Source organism: Marmota flaviventris (assembly GCF_047511675.1).
Source record: "Marmota flaviventris isolate mMarFla1 chromosome 5 unlocalized genomic scaffold, mMarFla1.hap1 SUPER_5_unloc_1, whole genome shotgun sequence".
Taxonomy (NCBI): Eukaryota; Metazoa; Chordata; class Mammalia; order Rodentia; family Sciuridae; genus Marmota; species Marmota flaviventris.
In genome coordinates, this window is record NW_027287679.1 from 1,510,244 (window position 1) to 1,529,259 (window position 19,016).

Genomic DNA, 19,016 nt, shown 5'->3' on the forward strand with positions numbered 1-19,016 from the left:
TGTTTTGGACTGAATTATCCCAGAAGGCACCTGTTATCGATATGTATGTACAGCATGTTTTCAGGGAGGGTTGGACTTCCTTGCTCAGGACTTTGCGGACAGCCTTTGCTTTGGAAATCCCTGTCATTCACAGCAGAGCCATTCGTGGTGATTTGAGGGACCAAGCCATCCTATGTGTCCCAGTCAGCCTCTGTCATTTCAGATTTGTGGTGACGTGGTGCCTATACACAGCTGTGCATGCTTAGCTCACATTCAAGGATGACAAATATAGCACTCCTCCAACATGCATCCTCCTAATTCCAGTCAGCCAGCCTCTGCAAATGTCTTCTCTTCCAGTTATGCCCAAACATCTCCATCCTGAAGCACCCATTTTTCTACTGCAAATGACCCTGCATTAGTCCACTCTACAAATGCCCAGGCTGGGCTGTGTGAACACTGTCTCCAGTGGCAGGCCATCCCCAGGTGCTGCCCAGCCCTTGGCGGCACAGGAGACTTTGGGCCTGAGCCAGTCTGGAAATTAGCACCAGTCCCCATTGCTCGGTTGTTTCCTGAGCACTGCTGAGCCCAGAAAGACAGGTACCCCTCATGGGCAGTACTGATACTCAGGCCCTCCCGAAGAGGTAGAGAAGCCGGACCTCAGCACGTGTGTGGCCTCCTCTGTATGCTTCACCTGAAGCCTTGCCTCGCCTCCTCGGCTCCGCCTCCTTCACCTCTTCTCCACCCAGCCTCTTCAGGTGCCTCCTCCGCTCAGCTGGTCCTGATGGAGGTACGGACAGCACAGTTCCCAGAGTCTAAGGAGAAAGCGTTGACACCAGCTGCTCAGGAGCATGAGGGACGCGGGCAGCCTGTGCTTGTCGTGTATCACTTCAGAAGTTCTCAGTCTGCTCAACATTGTCAGTCTGATTCCCCAAGGCTGTGGGCAGGGGACACTGTCTCATGGTCTCATGGCAAGGCCTTTCCCAGGACCCTAACCCACTCCCCCAGCTGGCGCAGACCTGCACAGGCCTCGCAGCAGAGGATGCATGTGGGCTGCTCTGCAAAAGTAGCTCACGGGGATACTGCCGTCTCCACGCGCACAGACAGCTGGACAAATGGGGGTCCTCCGCCCTGGGTCCTGGGCCAGCGTGCCTCCTCCCCGAGCTCCACCCCCACGGCCTGGGTCAATTCCCAGCCAGCAGCCCCTCCCTCCTGGAAAGCCCCAGTCCAGAAGTCCACTGTGACAGTTGGGCACCCCTCAGGAAAGTCCCTGGAGAGTGACACAGTGTTTGGCATATGTATATCTTCTGGGATGACAAAGTGTAGCCAATCAGCATATCTATCACCTCATAATCTGATATTTTTTTTATAGTGAAAGCATTTAAAATCTCTTCTAGCAATTTCTAGATAGACATTATCAGCTATTGTCACCGTGTTGTACAATAGAGCTCCTGGATTTATGAAAGGAAGATGGAAGACACCAAGTCCCTTGGCTGGGGAGTGGGCAGCTCCAGTTCAGAGGGTTGAGAACGCAGATCCTGATGGCTCCGACGCTAGTTGTGGTGGGAGAGGGAGGTGGGCAGCTTCTGGGGTATGTGTGTCAGTGTGGGGCACGGGCGGCTGGTCCGACCCTCTTTGGGCACCGGCTATGGAAGCCCCTCCTGGTCCAGCCGATTCTTGGGATGGGTGCACATAGCTGTCGCCTTCTCGGGTGTTCACTGTGGGCACTGGTGCCCTTGCTCTGAGCTCCAGGCTGGAGTCCCCGAGAGTCACCCTGACCCACACCACCCCTGGCCTGACTCCAGAGCAGGGACTAGCCAGCATGAGGTGCTTTCTGCTCCACTAAACGTGGAACCTTGTGGGAGCAGGGCAGAGATGGAGGTGCAGAGAGTGGGATAGTGCAGTGGACAGGCCACCGCAGAGCAGGAGCAGATCCTGGAGGAGGAGCAGGGCACATGGACGGCCCCTCTGGTTCTGGAAAGGAGCCTCTTTTGTGCTCAAGCAGAAGGGCATAAACCCCAGCACAAGAAAACCGTGGGCTGCAGCTTGTGCTGGCACAGTGGGGAGGCCCCAGGGTGGTGAGCACTAGGAGGAGGAATTTAAGGTGATTTCTGGTTTCTGGCCTGACAGCTGGTTGATTATGGTACCATTACCTACCATGGATGGTGAGATAGGAAAATAAAGGGTTTTAAGAAGCAAACTAGGGGTGAGATAGAGCTTGGCTGGAGTCATCCTGGGTTCAGTCACCGGCCAGCCTCTTGCGGGGGGGGGGGGGGGTCATGGATACAAGACGGGCACAAGGGTGGGAGAAAGGCGTGACAGGGAGGCCAGACCTGAGGAGGACGCCCACCTGGATGGGGGGAGACTTCGGTTTAGGCCACTTAGCTGTTATTTGTTAGAAGTTGCTTTGAGTATGCCTCACCTATCATTGGGGATCTGTAGAAAACGTCACAGTTGAGAGGACTGCCCTAGAAAAAGGCTCAGTGTTCTGGGCTGTCAGAGCATGTGTGTGTGTGTGCACGTCCTTCTCCAGGTGATAGATGTGGACACCAGCTGACAGCGGTGCGTCCTGAGCACTGCACCCCTTCGTCCCAGCCCTCGCTCAAGTGTCCAGTGAGGAAGCTGTCTTCTGCTCCAGGCTCTCTGCCCCTTTACAGGGCGGGAACTCCTGAAGGTGGACTTCTGTGTGCTAGCCTCCTTATTTTCACAGTAACCCCATTACAAACATACAGAAAAGTGCTATTAATGATTAACCTGCTCCCCTCCTGCCCTGGGCATTCACTGTGATCCATCTCCACCAGAACAGAAATGGGGCAGGGAGGGGTTGGGGAAATTTACTCTGGCTAAGCTTTCCACAGAAGCCTGAGATCCATACCAAGGTGGATAACGTGTGTTGGGACTGCTGCAGAATGTTCTGAGGGCCCAAGCTGTGTCTGCCCAAAGAGTGTTGGAGTGGGATAGGCGTTGGTGGCACAGTGTGAGCTGGGCTTGGTGGTGTGGAGTCAGGGATCTTGCTTTTGAGTCCTGCTTCTTCCCCTTCAATCTTTGAGGTCCTGGAGGCTCTGAGCTGGTGTCTGTGTTCTTTAGAAAGGGTGCTTTTATGTCCATGTGGCTGTGCAAGGAAACTTGTTTTCACACCCTTCTGAAATATGTAGGGAAGAGGGGGCAGGATATCTTGTATTGGCTCTAAATTATTTCTACAGCTGGAGGCATACGGGGATGGGATAGTCGGGAGGGGATGGGCTTCTCACCTCTGATGTGGCGTCTGCCCTCCCACTGGCCAGCTCGATTGGAAGAGTGGGCAAAGCATCCTGGGAAATGTGGCCTTTAGGGCAGCCCCTTTGTGATGGGAGAAGGCGAGGATTGGGTCTGTCAGCAAGCAGGCTCTAGAAGATGAGCCTGGAGATGTGGCAGCTAGGATGTGGAAAGACGAATTCAAGGGACTTGGTGACCATGTAACACCAGGATAGCGTGGGAGAGCTTAGCTGTGATTGGACCACTAATCTCAGGACACCAGAATCTTCTCTGATGAGGTTTGCATTTCAGGAGAAATGAAAGGAATTGAGTTCCTATGTTATTGAGATGACTTTTAAATCGTGCCTTTCCGGTTGCTCAAGAGCAGTTTTAAGTGAATGGAAAAATTGGGAAGAAGATACAGAGGTTTCCCTCATCACCTCTGCCCTGCATAGGATGAGCCTCCTCCCTGTTCTCAAACTCCCCCAGGTGATGTGCCTGCTTGGCCTGTCACTGCTGCCTGAAGCCCATGGTTTCTATCAGGGTTCACTCTTGGTGGTGGGCCTTCTACCATTATAATCTGTATCTACCATTATAATCTCATGCATTATGTCTCTGAATCTCTTGATAGGCTGCCAGCCCCTTAAAATGAAGGACTATGCATTCTTATCCCTGGAATTCAGGACTTGTGCACACCCTCCCCAGGATGCAGAAATTGAATGAGTTGTTGGAATAATTGGGACAACCATTTCAGTTTATAGACAAGGATCCTGAGTTCCAGAGAGAACCACTGATGATCCCAAGACCACACAGGGAGTTGACCCTGAGTCTGGAGGGAGATGCCTTTCTTTCCATCATCCAGAGTACCAGAAATTTCTAGAGAGTGGCCTACACAGTCAGCTGTGATGGCCAGGGTGGGGGGCTCTGGAGGCTGATGTGTTGAACAGCTAGGGATTTTCTGAACAGCATCCCTTTGTGTGGGAGATGGAGGCCTGTCCCCTTGGCCCTGGGTGAAGGAGTGGGGATAGGCAGGAGTTACCCCACTTGCAGGCATTAAAGCCAAACCTGGGAAGATAAAGAGGCATTTCCAGGGATAGAGTTGCATCCTCTAGGCCCTGAGCCAGGCTGGCTTCAGGGGCCACTCCTGTCCCCCTTCCCCACTGCCCAGTGTCCCTCCTACTCTGCCCAACCTTGCCCTGTGAGCTCTGATCATGCCCTTCCTCTCCCTGCTCCTGGATCCTCCGTCCTCCCAGCCTCTTTCCCTGAGAAGGAAAAAGGCGAGTGGGTGTTGCCCTGGTCCCTCCTGGAGGTCATTGAAGTGCCCCTTGTGATGCCTAAGGCCCATGCCTACTTGTGTGAAGCCTCTTCCCTGATCTCACATCCCAGTGAAGCATGGATGATCCTCCAGCATTTGCACACAGATTCGACAATCCACGTCTCCCCGATGTACAAATGTTGGTGGTAAAATCAACAAAGCACCCCAGATATTTCATTAGCCTCTCAAGCTAAACACAGCATCTCATCAAATGCTCCAGCTGGGTTGGAGGCAGGAAGAGGTGTGGGCCAGTCAGATTCTGAAGCCCGTTAGCGTGTGGGTGGGCATGTTCCTCTAGCACCCGGTGCCACTGTCCACGGCCATCCCTCTCTTGTCTTCTTTCTAGTCCTGCTTTTTCTCAGGACTTGTCTCACTAAGATCTCAGAACTCCTGCTCCTCTCCATGGTTCTGCAATCTCACCAGGACTTTAAAAATAGAAGCAGCCTCCTACCTGCCATGGTCCTGGGGCCTGGGGACAGAGCAGACGCAGGTGTGTGGTCCCAGCAGGTTCTAGACGACTCTGTGGTCTCCACTGGGCCAGTCAGTGTGGCTTCCCAGGCCAGGCTGTTCCCACACCTACCCTTTTACCCCTCCTGGTCTTGGCCAGTCAGCCCCCCAGCTCAGCACCACGTCCCTCCAAGCCTGATCCACCCAACAGGGAGGGCTGGTCCCCTTGTCAGTGCTGATGCCCAGGGCCTCAGCATTTCCGTAGTCAGCAGGGGCTTGGAAGGGGCTGATTCCCAGGAGGAGGGGGCATCACAGAGCTGGACACTGGCTAACTTCAGGACAGATTCTCATCATTTGTCTGTGACAGGGAAGGGTGAGGCCAAGCTGAACTCGACTTCATTTGTGCTGAAGTGGCTGGGAGTTTTAAAGGGAGGTGGGGAGCAAGGAGGGACGTGACTGTGACCAGGGACTCAGTAGAGAAGAGATGTGAAGATTAAAAAGTCAGGGAGGGGCTGGGCCCAATGGAACCCATGTGGTTTGCTGAGTGAAGCACCCCCTCCACCCCCCCGCAGAGGCTGGGAGACTCTAGCCCTGTCTCCCAACCTCCCTCCAGGTCCCAGGTCTTAAAGAATCCACCACCTCTCGCACCACCACACTGAGGACTGAGCTTCCAACATGGGCCCTTGAGGGACGCTCTCAAACATATCCAACCATGACCATGTGCCATCAACACATCCCCCTTATCCTTTGCCTGGCCAACACCTATTCTGGTGACCTCTTGTCCAGAGTTGTGAGTCAGAGGGTTAGTGATCAGGAGGCTGCTGGGGTGCAGGGCTGTGGGCAGCTGCTCCCTCTACCTGGGGATGGGCCACTTGCTTGGGTGCCTGCTGATGCTGGTTGCAGTGCTCTGGGCCAGTCAGTGAGGCTTTGCAGGCCAGGCTGTTCCTACACCTACCAAGGTGGCATCACATGGCAGAAAGGATATAACAGGCAAAGACAGTGACCCAGGGGCCTAACCACTTCCCCACAGGCCCACCTTCTAATACTGCTACACAGGGGGTTCAGTGTGAGTTTCTGAGAGACACAAACAAACTATACCCATCAGCAAAAGTCTATTTATAAATTTTTGTCAGTATCATATTAATCAGTCCTCCTCTGCTGCCCTGGCTGGCCTCCTCTGGTCCTGGGGACTCAGGCCAGGGGGTAGTCCAGCCTAATGATTCTCCTCAGTGGGTCCTGACACACTACGGGGTCAGCATGCAGGTCTTGACTAGCTTGGTAATTACTATTGTTGCAGCAAATGGGTGACAGCCTCTCTCTCAGTCTGGGTCCTGAGTGCCTTCCACTTATTTCCTCTTTTAACCTTCACCTTGACCCTGGAGATGTGCTGTTATTATTCCTGCATCACAGAAGGGCTAGCGAGGCACCGAGTTCTTGTATAACCTGGTCACACTTGCAGAGCAGAGCTGGGGTTTGAACGAAGGAGGGCTGGACCTTGAATCTGTGGTCTTTCCTGATGTCTTTCTGTCACTCAGTATTGGTAAAACAAACACACATAAACAAAAGTCAGAAAATATTGATTTCATTTCAAGTGGAGCTAAGTATTATTTTGTGAAACTTTGATTTCAGTTGTATGTATCAGAATGCACTATAAAATCTATTTAAGTTGGTCACAGTGAAAAAAATTTGTAATAGCCTTATTGACTAGAAGGCATTCTGTGTAGTGTGAATTTCAAGTTATCTGGCCGAGCTCACTGCAGGTTGTGTTTCTGGTTTGACCCTTGGATGGCAGTGTTGATGCTGGTGGTGACGGAACACGTCGTAGCATGGTAGTATGGCAGAATGCAGTGCTGCGTGCTGGGCTGAGGTGGCAGCTGCCATTTTTGAGGGCATGTTGCGTGCCACTCACGTTACTCACCTCTTCACAGGTCAAGGTTGTATTGGTGGAACCAGGGGATAACCTCATCTGGCCCCCTGGATCTGCCTTGTGGGGCCAACTTCAGTACACTTGTGCCTTCTCTCCGGCGATGCAGCATCTCAGAACTCTCTTACGACATCCTGCAATTAGGTCTGCAGAAGAACAGCCCAAAGCACACCAGCCTTGGAGCAGGGCAGTACCTCTCCCTGCCTGTGCCCCCAGCCTCCTTGGTGCTAAGAGGTCCTACCAGCCTCAGGAGAGAAGGTCCCACGTGCTTCAGCACCTGGAAGGTGCTGGTTCCTCTCGGAAAGGCCCAGCCTGGCTGAACTTGAAATTAATAATTATGCTTACCTATCTTAGAAGACTGCTGCCAGTGTTTATATTTACACAATGTGCTAGTAAGTGTGAATATCCTGGAGAAGGATTGCTACAAAAAAATATTAGTTCTAAACAAGATAGAGTCTCCAGTGCCCGACACGATGTCTTGAACACAGGTTGCTTGGTTGGTGTGAATCCTTCTCTGTTATAACGTTTTTGAGTTACAATTCAATAAAGGTAACAATTGAGTAAATTATGCATACAACTCACTCATGGTATACAGTGCAGCGGTTTTCATAGATTTTCAGAGCCGGGCAAACATCACCATGATCACTTTTAGAATATTTCCGTTCTTCTCAAAGCAAACCCCATGCTACTTAGCTCTCAACCTCAGCTCCTTTCCCCAATGCTGGCAACCACTTATTTATTTGCAGTCTATAGATTTTCCTTTTCTGGATATTTTGTATAAATGGAATTGCACAGTTGTGGTGCCTTGTGACTGGCTCATTGCGTGTAGTCTGAGTTATGGATCCAAAGCTATTTTCTGTAATGTGGCTATTCAGTAATCCTACCTTCATTTATTGAAAAGGCATATTATTTCCTTATGGAATAAACTTGTGGCTTTGGTAAAAATCACTTGACCATATGGATGGTCACTGGACCTTATGCCAGGCACTATTCACAGTGCCTAGCATAGTGGACATAGCACACTTTTTTGTGACTTGTATATTTCACCTAGCATATGAGTTAAAGGTCCATCCACATTGTAAGCATGTCTCAAAATTTCCTTCTATTTATTTTCTTATTTGGCACTGGGGATTGAACCCTGGGCACTATATCGCTGAGCAGTTCTTTTTATTTTTTTATTCTGATGCAGGGTCTTGCTAAGTTGCCCAGGCTAACCTCTAACCTATGATCCTCCTGCCTCAGCTTCCAGAGTTGCTGGAATAAGGCACACACCATTGTGCCTGCCAGAATATCCTTCCTTTTTAAAGGTTGAACGGTACTGCACTTTGTTCACCCCTTCATCTATTAATAGACACTCGATTGCTTCTGTCTCTTGGCTATTGTGAATAATGCTGCTCTGAAAATAGGTGTGCAAATATCTTGCAAAGATGATGCTTTTGATCCTTTGGGTGTCTGACTAGAGTCGTTTGTTTTTAATGTTTGAGGATCCACCTACCATACTGTGTCCCATGATAGCTGCTATCTTGTGTCCCACTAACAGTGCCCAAGGATTCAGGTTTTCTCCACATCCTGACCACTATTATTATTTCTGTTGTGTGTATGTGTGTGTGTGTGTGTGTGTGTGTGTGTGGGTGTGTGCGTGTGCACACATGCATACTCAACAGTGATCCTATTTGTTGGCATGAGGTGGCATTTACTGCAGTTTCAATTAGCATTTTCTGATGACTAGTGATACTGAACCTTTTTTCACACACTTGGTGGTCATTTTTCAATCTTTTTTTTGAAGAACTATGTATTGAAATTCTTTCACTGTTTTCATAGTGGTCTTTTGGGTTTTTATTATTGAGTGGTAGGAGTTCATTACATAGGCTAGGTATTAACCTTTCAAACATATCATTATTAACTATTTGCTCCCATGGCTTGAGCTGCCTTCCACTCAGCTGACTGCATCCTTGGACCACATGAGCTTTGAATCTCAGCAAGTCTAATTCATTTTTACTCTTGGTGTCTATCCAACAAATTACCATGCCCAATACTAGGAAACATTTTTCCATCACTGTGTTGAAAATGCTTCTTCCACTGGGCCCAGTGGTGCACACATGTAATCCCAGCTGCTCAGGAGGCTGAGGCAGGAGGATCACAAGTTCAAAGCCAGCTTCAGCATAAGCAAGGTGCTAAGCCACTCAGTGAGGCCTTGTCTCTAAATACAACATAGGGCTGGGGAGGTGGCTCAGTGGCCAAGCCCTCCTGAGTTCAATCCTGGGTACCAAAAAAAGAGAATGGTTCTTCCCCTGTGGAGTAGTGCTGACCCCTTATCAGAAATCACTGGGCCACAGACACGGGGGCGTGTTTCTGAGCCCTCTGTCGTACCCCACTGGTCTACAAGCCCGTCTTCATAGTCAGTAACACAGTGTTGGTCACTGTAGCTTTGTAGTAAGTCCTGAACTCAGGAGTGTGGGGACTCCCACTTGGTTCTTCTTTTTCGAGATTGCTTTGGTGATTCAGGGTCATATGAACTTTAAGAAGGTCTATTTCTTCAAAAATTGCCACTGATTTTTGGCAGGGATCGCATTGAATCTGTAGATCACTTTAAGGAGTATCCATGTCTTAACAACCCTTTTTCCAATTTGCGTAGACGGAATGTCTTTCCATTTGTGTTCTCTTTCTTTCATCAGAGTTTTGTAGTTTTCAGTGTGCAAATCTTTTAGCCTCTTGATTGGTTGTCCTTTAATTTTTTCAACCTATTAATGAGCATACTAATAGGTTCAGTGTGATATTTCAGTGCCTACTTTCAATGTGCACTGATCAAATTAGCCTTTCTTTACCTCCCCTTCACCTGCCTACGTGCTGATGATCACTATTCTATTTTCAAGTCAAGTTTTTTTTTTTTTTTTTAAACTTCCACATGTGAGAGAAAACACTTGGAATTTGCCTCTCTGTGTCTGGCTTATTTCACTGCATGTAACGGCACCCACTTTGCTGCAAAGACAGGATTTCATTTTTAATGACCAAATTATATTTTACAGTGTAGTTGCACACCACGTTTTCTTTATACATCCTTCCATCTGTGGGCACCTAGGTTGAGTCCACATGTCGGCTGTATGGACAGTGCTGTGATACTCATGGGTGGGCAGGTGTCTTTTTGGTATGCTCATGTCACTTCCTCTGAATTGAGACTCAGAAGTGGACAGCTGCAGCGAATGGTGGATCCACTTTAGTTTTTTGAGGAACCTCCATAACAGTGGAAAGTCTCCATAACAGTGGTGCTAATTTATTCCACCAACACCTATGAGAGTGCCCCTTTCTTTACATGTTCACCAATATGTATCATTTTTTAAATTTCCTTTTGGTCCCAGTCATTCTTCCGGGGTGAAGTGATATCTCATTACAATTTCGACTTTAATGTATCTTTTCTTTTCTTTTCTTTTTTTTAGAGAGAGAGAGAGAGAGAAGTTTTTAATATTTATTTTTTAGTTTTCTGCGGACACAACATCTTTGTTTGTATGTGGTGCTGAGGATCGAACCCGGGCCGCACGCATGCCAGGTGAGCGCGCTACCGCTTGAGCCACATCCCCAGCCCCAACAATTTTGACTTTAATGGCCCTGGAGGCCTCTGACATTTTGTTCCTTTTGATGCTATAATAAATAAAATTGCTTTCCAAGTCTGCTACTCAACTGCTCATTGTTGGTGTGCTATTCTTCATGTAACTGTAAGTAAATTTTTCTGAATTTTATTATTGTCTAAATATGCAAATTCTTTTTGCATACACATCTTTTACCCTAAAGTTTTGAAAAGCTATTAGCACTAATAGTATTTTGTGGATTCTTTAAAGCTTTCTCTACATAAGAACATGTCATCTGTGATTAGAGATAGTTTCATTTTTTTTTTCTTTCCAAACTAGATGCCCTTTACTTGATTTTTCTTCCCTATTTTCTCTAGATAGGATTTCCAATAAGTTAAACAGAAGAGGCAATTGTATAACCTTATCTTATTGAAATCTTCCTGTCTTCCATGATTAAGTTTGATGTTACGAGTGGGATTTCCATAAATTGCCCTCATAGGATTGATAAAGGTCCCTTCTATTCTGAATTTGTTGCGTCTAATCTTGAAACTGTGTTGGGTTGTGTAAAAGCCTCTTTTCAATATCCTTTAAGAATATCAAGTGCTTTTTCTTCATTCTTTTAATATATTGCATTCATTTATACACAATATGCTATATTGAGAGCAGTGTTAGGTTTACATAAAGATGAGCAGACTATCCAGCAAGTTCCCATCTCCCTGTGGTTTCCCCTTAGCACCTTGCTATTGTACCAGGCTTGTTACTGCTGATGAATGGATAGTGATACATTGTTGCTAACTGAAGTTCACAGTTTATACTAAGTTCATTTTTTCTTCTGTGTCTGTCATTATAAAATCATGGAGTAGTTTCACAACCCTCAAAATCTTCTGTGCTCCACTTAGGAACCTCTCCTTTCTTTCCCACAAGACGCTGGTGACTGCTGATCTTTACACCATCTCTATTTACTTTTGCCACCATCCCTTTCCTGAATGTCATATAATTTGAACTACAGTATGTAGCCACTTTCAAGATGGCCTCTTTCATTTTATAATATACATTTAAGATTCCAAGACCCTGTCTTTAAATACAATATAAAAAGGGCTGGGGATGTGGCTCAGCAGCTAAGCACTCCTGGGTTCAATCCCTGGTACCAAAAAAAAAAACAAAAACAAAAACAAAAAATCCTCTATATCTCTTTTCCCCTTCTTTTCTGAATAACTCTGATATAAGGATGAACCAGCTTGTTTAGCCATTCATCTGTTGAAGGACATCTTGGTAGCCTCCTAGTTTGGGCAATCAAGAATAAAACTGCTATTACATTCATGTGCATATTTCTATGGTGGACATAAATTTACTCAGGGAGTGCAGTCCTCGGGTCATGTGGTAAGACCACATGGGAAGGGTAGCTTGGGGGCGGGGAGCCTACAACCCACCTTGGGAAGTGGTGGTGCCATTTGCGTTCCTGCTGCTCCATGTCCTCATCAGTGTTTGGTATTGCTGGTGTGTGGACTCAGAAAAGAGACTTGAACCCAGGCCTGAAACCCAAGGTCTGGATCCAGTTGCAGTGGTGCACCTGAAGCCAGAGGACTTCCCTATTCACCAGTATTCCTGGGGTCCAAACAGGACAGGGGCTTGGGTCAACGTCACATAGCCGAAGTAACAACCAGACCTTCATTTCACGAGCCAACATCAACCTTTGACACCTCATTTAGTATTTCCTGAAACCACGTGGTGACCCTTTGCATGAGGCATGAAGATGTGGCAGGACCCGTCCTGGGCTGGGGGCAGTTGTTGCTGCCTGGGAAGCAGGTGGGGAGACTCCCTACCTTGTCTGGCCTGGCTGCCTGGGGCTCATTTCTCCCCTGTGGACCCTCTGGTGCCCACCATCCTCCATTTCTGCTGTGGCCTTTGTGACAAATGGAATGGAGGAACCCAGTGTGTCTCATGGCTCCCGCACACACATGCTCACTGCCACAGGTGTGCAGGGTGCCCGGTGGGAGGCAGGTCCTGATGAGAACACTAACTCCACCACCTTGGGCTGCCACTCAGAGGGCTGCAAGGTGATGCCATTCCCTTTTGAAGTGGGTGGTCTTGTCCTGTCTTTGCACCAACCCAGGAAAGGCATGGTGCAGGTGCAGCCCATCAGGGTCTCACGGAGGTGGGAGGAGGGCCGAGGACCCTGAGGACCCTTCTTTCTTTGCTTCTCCATCTTCCTCTCTCCTCCCGAGTCCTGCTTCTATCTGCCCCTTGGAAGCCTTGGTTCTGCTCCTGCCTCTCCCCAGGAAGGACCCCTGTGTCCCCAGGGGCACAGGGTACCCATCCTCTCTTTGTCTATTTGACTTTAGTTTCCTGTTCCTGCACCAATGTCTTGAAGTGTTTCTCCTGCGCTCTCTCCCAGTAGTTTCCTAGTTTCAGGGTTTACGTTTAGACCTTTGATCCACTTTGAGCTGAGTATTATATCTGGGGGAGACTGGAGTCTCATTTCATCTTCTGCATAAAGTTATCTGATTTTTCCTGCACCACTGATTTATGAGACCGTCTTATCTCCACGGTGGTTCTTGGCACCTTGGCTGTGGAGATGTGGGTTCATGTTTGGGTTTCTTGTTCTCTTCCATTGGCGTCCATGTTGGTCTTTAGGTCAGTGCTCTGGTGTTCGGGCTATCATAGCTCTTTTGTATGTTGTTCCCATATTTTTATGGGTGCATTATTGTATATGTAACAGTGAATTCGCTGTTGTGTGTGGTCATACAAGCACACGATATTGCTGAATGTTTTGAGCTCAGGTATTACAATACCTCCAGACTTCCATTTTGCTCAGAATTGCTTAGACCATTTGAAAACTTTTGTGGTTTTATGTAAATTTTGGAATTGTCTTTTGTAGCTCTGTGAGGAGTGCCTTTGGTATGCCATGGAGATTGCATTGAATCTGGAACTTAATTTGGGTTGTGTAGACATTTTTTTTTTTGAATTTTTAATATTTATTTTTTTTATTTATTTATCTGCGGACACAACATCTTTGTTTGTATGTGGTGCTGAGGATCGAACCCGGGCCGCACGCATGCCAGGCGAGCGCGCTACCGCTTGAGCCACACCCCCAGCCCTGTGTAGACATTTTAATAATCTTAATTCTTCTAACACATGATCATGGGAGGTCTTTCTATTTTTTATGATTTATTTCATCAGACTTTTAAAAAAAATTCAAGGTAGAGGCATTTATTTCCTTGGTTAAATTCATTACTGGACATTTTACTATTTTTTTTTTTTTTTTGGTAGGTATTGTGCATATTATTGCATTCTTAATCTCTTTCTTTGCAAGTTCATTACTGGTGTATAAAAATGCCAATTTCAAAACTCACCATTTTATAGAGAAGGAAACTATAGTCAGGAAGAAAAGTTAACACACAGCTCATAAATTGCAGGACCACGTGCCCAAGGAGTCAGGTGCCTTTTGCATATTGTCTGCTCTGCTTATGAGAAGAACCAGCAGGGAGGACTGATGGGAGCCCAGGAGGAAGGTGGAATGCTGATCTTGTAGTTAGCTCTTCAATAAAGTGGCTGTTCTTCCATAACCTCTTGAGTTCTGTGGGCAAGGCACCCGTCCCTCCCCAGTGGGGCTCTTGCTCGTGGCTTTTGTCCTCTTCCTGGAGCCGTCTTGCCTTCTGCCCTCTCACAGGGGTCTCCTGAACCAGTCTTAGGCACCCACCTACTTCGGCTCCCTTTCTGTTTCCCTTATATTTCAGTTTGCATTTATTTTTATGCGTCTCTTCCTTCTTGTTCTATAAATCTGTCAACTTACCTGCTTGTAGTTGTTCTTAGTGTGAAATCACAGGGAGGGCAAGGAGTTCATCTCTTGTTCCATCTGTGCTGGAAGGTGGCATGGCGGACACCAGGGCCTATTTGCTGAAGACGTAAGTTTAAGCCTCACCCATCCAGATGCAGGAGGGAGGGGGCAGCAGCACTCTGTCACCTGAGGGCTCTTACTCACAATAGGCCCTTTGTTCTGATGGTGATAGGAACACCTCCAACCAGGTCACAGTTGTGGACAAGAGCAGCCTGTGGGGCTCAGTCCTTCATCGCCAGCCCAAGCAAGGGCCGCTCCATCACTGCACATGGTCTCCACATATTATCTTTTCATATGGAACCATATCAATTTGTGCAGTTAAGACAATAATTGATAAAATATTGGCTTTATAATGTTGGATGCAACAATTTTTGAAAAACACCAGATATTTAGGGTCTGAAGTTTCTGGGGGAAACTGTATCGAAAATTCCCTGAGATTGTTGACAGATCTGCCTGCCATCAAGGAGTGTCAGCTAACTGCTAGTGATAACAATATCAAACTGTCAGAGGCTGGGGATACAGCTTAGCTGGTAGAGTGCTTGCCTAGCATGCGCAAGGCCCTGGGTTCAATCCCCAGTACAAACAAACAAACAAACAAAAAAGCACAACAACTTAAACATGCAGTAAAAATAAATAAATAAATAAAAATATTGTACCAACTACAACTAAAAAAAGTTAAAAAAAAAAAGAAAAGAAAGAAAGAAAGAAAGAAAAGGGGCCTGGGGCTGTAGCTCAGTGGTAGAGCACTTGCCTTGAGCATGTGAGGCACTGGGCTCCATCCTCAGCACCACATATAAATAAATAAATAAATAAATAAAGATATTATACCAACTACAACTAAAAAAAATAAAAAAAAAATCAAACCTTCATGGACCAAATTTATGATCTATGCACTGTGCAAAGAACAAAATATGTCTTCTCTCTTAAGCTTTATTTATTATATTGGTATAAATTTACTTTACTTGAAGGAATGGTGCCATTGGAAAATCTTGAGTGGATGCTTTGGTATAACTTATAGAAATGCTAAGAGTAATCCCAACATGTTTTAATCTTTCTAATACATTAGGTATTGTAGCTGTCACTTTGTCTCAAGAGGAAACTGAGACCCAAATTATGCCCAATCTCCCAGGTCACTCAATTGGTAGGGGCAAAAGTGCATCCCAAGGCTGAGCTTCCCCTTAGACCACTGCTCTGTGTCCACAGGGTTCCTCTGCTCTGTGATAGTCACTGGTGTGAGCTCATGAAAGCCATGGCAGGAGACAGCCACTGTTTCCAGGGCTCTGTATTATGTGCTACAGGTCTGCCCATGTGGTCTATTAACCCTTAGAGTAACTTCTACAACCTGGTGGTGCAATGGAGTTTCATTCAGCCGGAAAAAAGAATGAAATTGTGTCATTTGCAGGAAAATGGATGGAGCCGGAGAATATTAGGCTAAATGAGATTAGCCATTCAGAAAGCCAAGGGCCTCGTGCTTTCTCTCTCTAGGAAAGCTAGAGAGAAAGAAGGAAAGAAAAAGGACCCCAGAAAAAGAGACCAATAGACTAGAGGAGGAAGACCTGGGCAGGGTAGAGGGGAAGGAAGGGGCCCATTTTGGAGTGAAATAGGCCTAATTATCTTGTGTGCATGTGGCATATGTCACCCTGAGCCCCATTACTCTGTGTCACTGTAATGCACCAGTAAAAAGTTTTTAAAAGGTGAGTGGTGGTACTCCTTTCATTGGAAACACAGGAGCCCAGGACTCAAGGGGTCATCCTTTTACACAAGAGCACAGACTAATGAAGCTTATCTTCCAGGGCATCCATGTTTCCTGTGTGCAGTGGCTGGTGGTCAGGAATGTTGGGGACAGTCCTCTTATCATTTTACACCTGATCTTACATCTCTGAAATGGAGAAATAAGTCAATCAGTGAAGCTCCCAGAGCAGGAGAGAATGTGGGTGTTCCTGATGGGACCCTTTGCTGAGTTCTCAGTGGACTCTCCCTCCGTGGAGATGGAATTCCTGCTCTGACCTCCCTGTCCTGACCCTGCACATCTCTGTGTGTTTATGGGGGCACCTCTGGGAACACCTTCATGCTTTGCTGGAGGTGAAAGGACCCTGGAGACCCTTTCACAGTGGCTTCAGGTTTGCACAGCAGTGTGACTCTGGGGTCCTGGGCTTGCCTTAGTGAGCTGGTTGTAAGAACAGGAAACTGGCACTCCTTCATGGAGATGGCACTCAGGTGCCTGAGGTGTGCCCAGTGCTTCCTAGAAGCAGAGTGGCAGACCTGGCTTCTCCTGGGTCCTTGGACTTCTTGGCTGATCAGAAAGAGGGTCTGCTTCTGGGAGGTGTGTTCCCATAGCTCCTCCTGATGATCCAGGTCCTTGGACCCCACACTGATGACAGAAAGGTGACCTTGGCATGGGGAGAAGCTGAGGCAAGCTAGTGTTTCTCGGTCCAGGGTAGAGGGTAGTGCCACCTGAGCTGAATGGGAAAGCAGTATTGTGGCTCAGCTGTTTGAAGGCCCTAGAGAAGACCCCTCTGGGCACCAGTTTCCTCATCTGTGAAGGGGATAACGATACCCCTGAGCAGTACCCAGGGCCTCCAGAGGAATGGATGGGGCTGCTGTGAGCAGCTGTGTGGACCTGTGCAACCCAGGCCAGGGGGTGTTATTGTCTTCCATGTTCCCATTGATAGGGTCCTGACTGAGAGCACGGTTGATGGACACCCTGCAGGAATGCTGACTGGTGGAGCTGGGAAATGCAGTGGCACCTGGTGAGGACTCCAAGAGCAGCAGACAGAATATGGTTCTTCAGACCTGAGGTCCCCATTCTCCGGGCAGCAGGTAGGCCTGAGAGCCAGGTAAGGAAGTCGGGTGCATGACAGGGACAGGGCCTGCATGCAGGTCAGAACTTGCCGGGTGCTTTGAGCTCATTTGCTTGGGCACCTGGTGCTTACCGGGAGGAGGGGATTTGAATAGCGTGGGTCTCTGCTTCTGTCCCCAGCCTGGCTCTGGAGGGGCCGCCCCAGATTTCTGTCTTAATCCTGGGGACTCAGGACCTCCACCTAGAGCTCAGGAGGATATGCGTGTGGGACCCCTCAACACCCACGCCCCTCGGTCACCCCGGCCCTGTCAGATGGCAGAAGTGAAGAAGTGGCTTACCTGTGGTGGGAACAACAGGATTCTTTCAAGGAAGGACCCACCTTTGCTTAGGAAAATGCTGTGGTGAGCAGCCCGAGGACCTTGGGAGCAGGGCAGGGAGCAGGAAGTGGCCGAAGTCCTGCTCACAGGAAGAACTCCCACGTCAATCCTCCCGAGGCCGCCCCACCTCCCCGATCAGACCAACCCCTGCCCAGCACCATGGCCGACCCTGCCCTCTATGTCGGCATGGCACCCTGGCCTCCCCTGTGTTTTGCTTGCTCATCACATTTATTCAGGCTCTGTCTCCCCTGGTACCCTCCAGAATGGAGCCTCCTCTAGGCTGGCGGACCCTGAAGCTCAGTGAGGCTAAGATTTGCCCCGGGGCTGGGACACCCTTTCTTAGCTGCCTGCACCCACATGGTCTGATTCTGAGTTCTGAATGCTGACCCTGCCCTGGCACTGTGCCCGTGGGCACGTCTGTGTGTGTGTGTGTGCGTGTGTTTTCTTCTGTGCCTCGGTTCCTCTCTGTAAACGAGGCTATTTTGGGGAGTGTGAATGGACCTGTTTTATGAGGTACAATGGACCATGGGCGATGGAGGAGGCCTAAAGGGAACGGCTGATGCCGGGACACTCAGCAACATGGCTTGCCCTTGCGCATTTTGTCAAAGGAAGCCTTGGAGAAAGTCACTTCCAATTCGGGAGGCTGTGGAGAGGACACTGAGGGCTGGTGTAGAGAGGGTAAGTGTCACATCCTGGTGGCTGGGCGGTGCAACCTGTCAGCCTGAGCCCTGGTGAGGCCCCTCCCAGCAGGCAGCTGTGCCCTGCCATATAAGACCCATTCCCACACCTGCTCCAGCCCTCTGCCAGGATCTTCCTTCCTCAGGACAGTGTCCAGCCCAGACCCAGCAGGTGAGCCCCTGCCTCAGCCTGGGAGGAGCTGAAACCAGAGGAGAGCACCCAGGGCCAGCTCAGGTCGCCTGCAGGGGCACCAGGACAATTGTGGCAGCAGGGCCCCTGCTGCTGCTTTCTGAGCAGAGGGAAGGCTGGAGTGGAGGGCGGGCCTGGGCCAGGAGTGTAGTGGCTCGCAGTCGGCTCTCTGTTCTCTGTGTGGCTCTGAATCTTCAGAACCTCTGGGCTCCGGCTTCCTGCAAGATGAGCGCTGTGTGGCAGGAACTTGCCGGACTTTTGAAGATTTGGTGGCAGAACTTCACGGGCAGGAAGAGATTTCTGGGGGTGGACAGAGGCTGCTGCTTCTCAGGCCCACCCAGGCCCTGCCTTGGCCTCCAGCCTCCCTGCTCCCTCTCACTCACAGGGAGGCTAGCAGGCCCTGGGTCCCCCTGGGGTCAGCTGCAGGCTCTGCCTCTGCTGTGTGCTGGACATTTGGGACCCTCTGGCCTCTGTCCCTTCCCTCTGGTGGTGGTCGGTCTGTGCCATATGCTGAGCCTTTCATGTTCTCACTGTGGCTGCTCTCATGTCTCTTCCCTCCCCTCCTCCTCCCCAGGAGGCCCACCAGGACCTCTCCCTGCCCACATCTGGAGGAGTGTCCCTAAGTAAGGAAATGCAGGGTCCAGCACACAGCCCCGTGCCTGGTGCCCTGCTTGG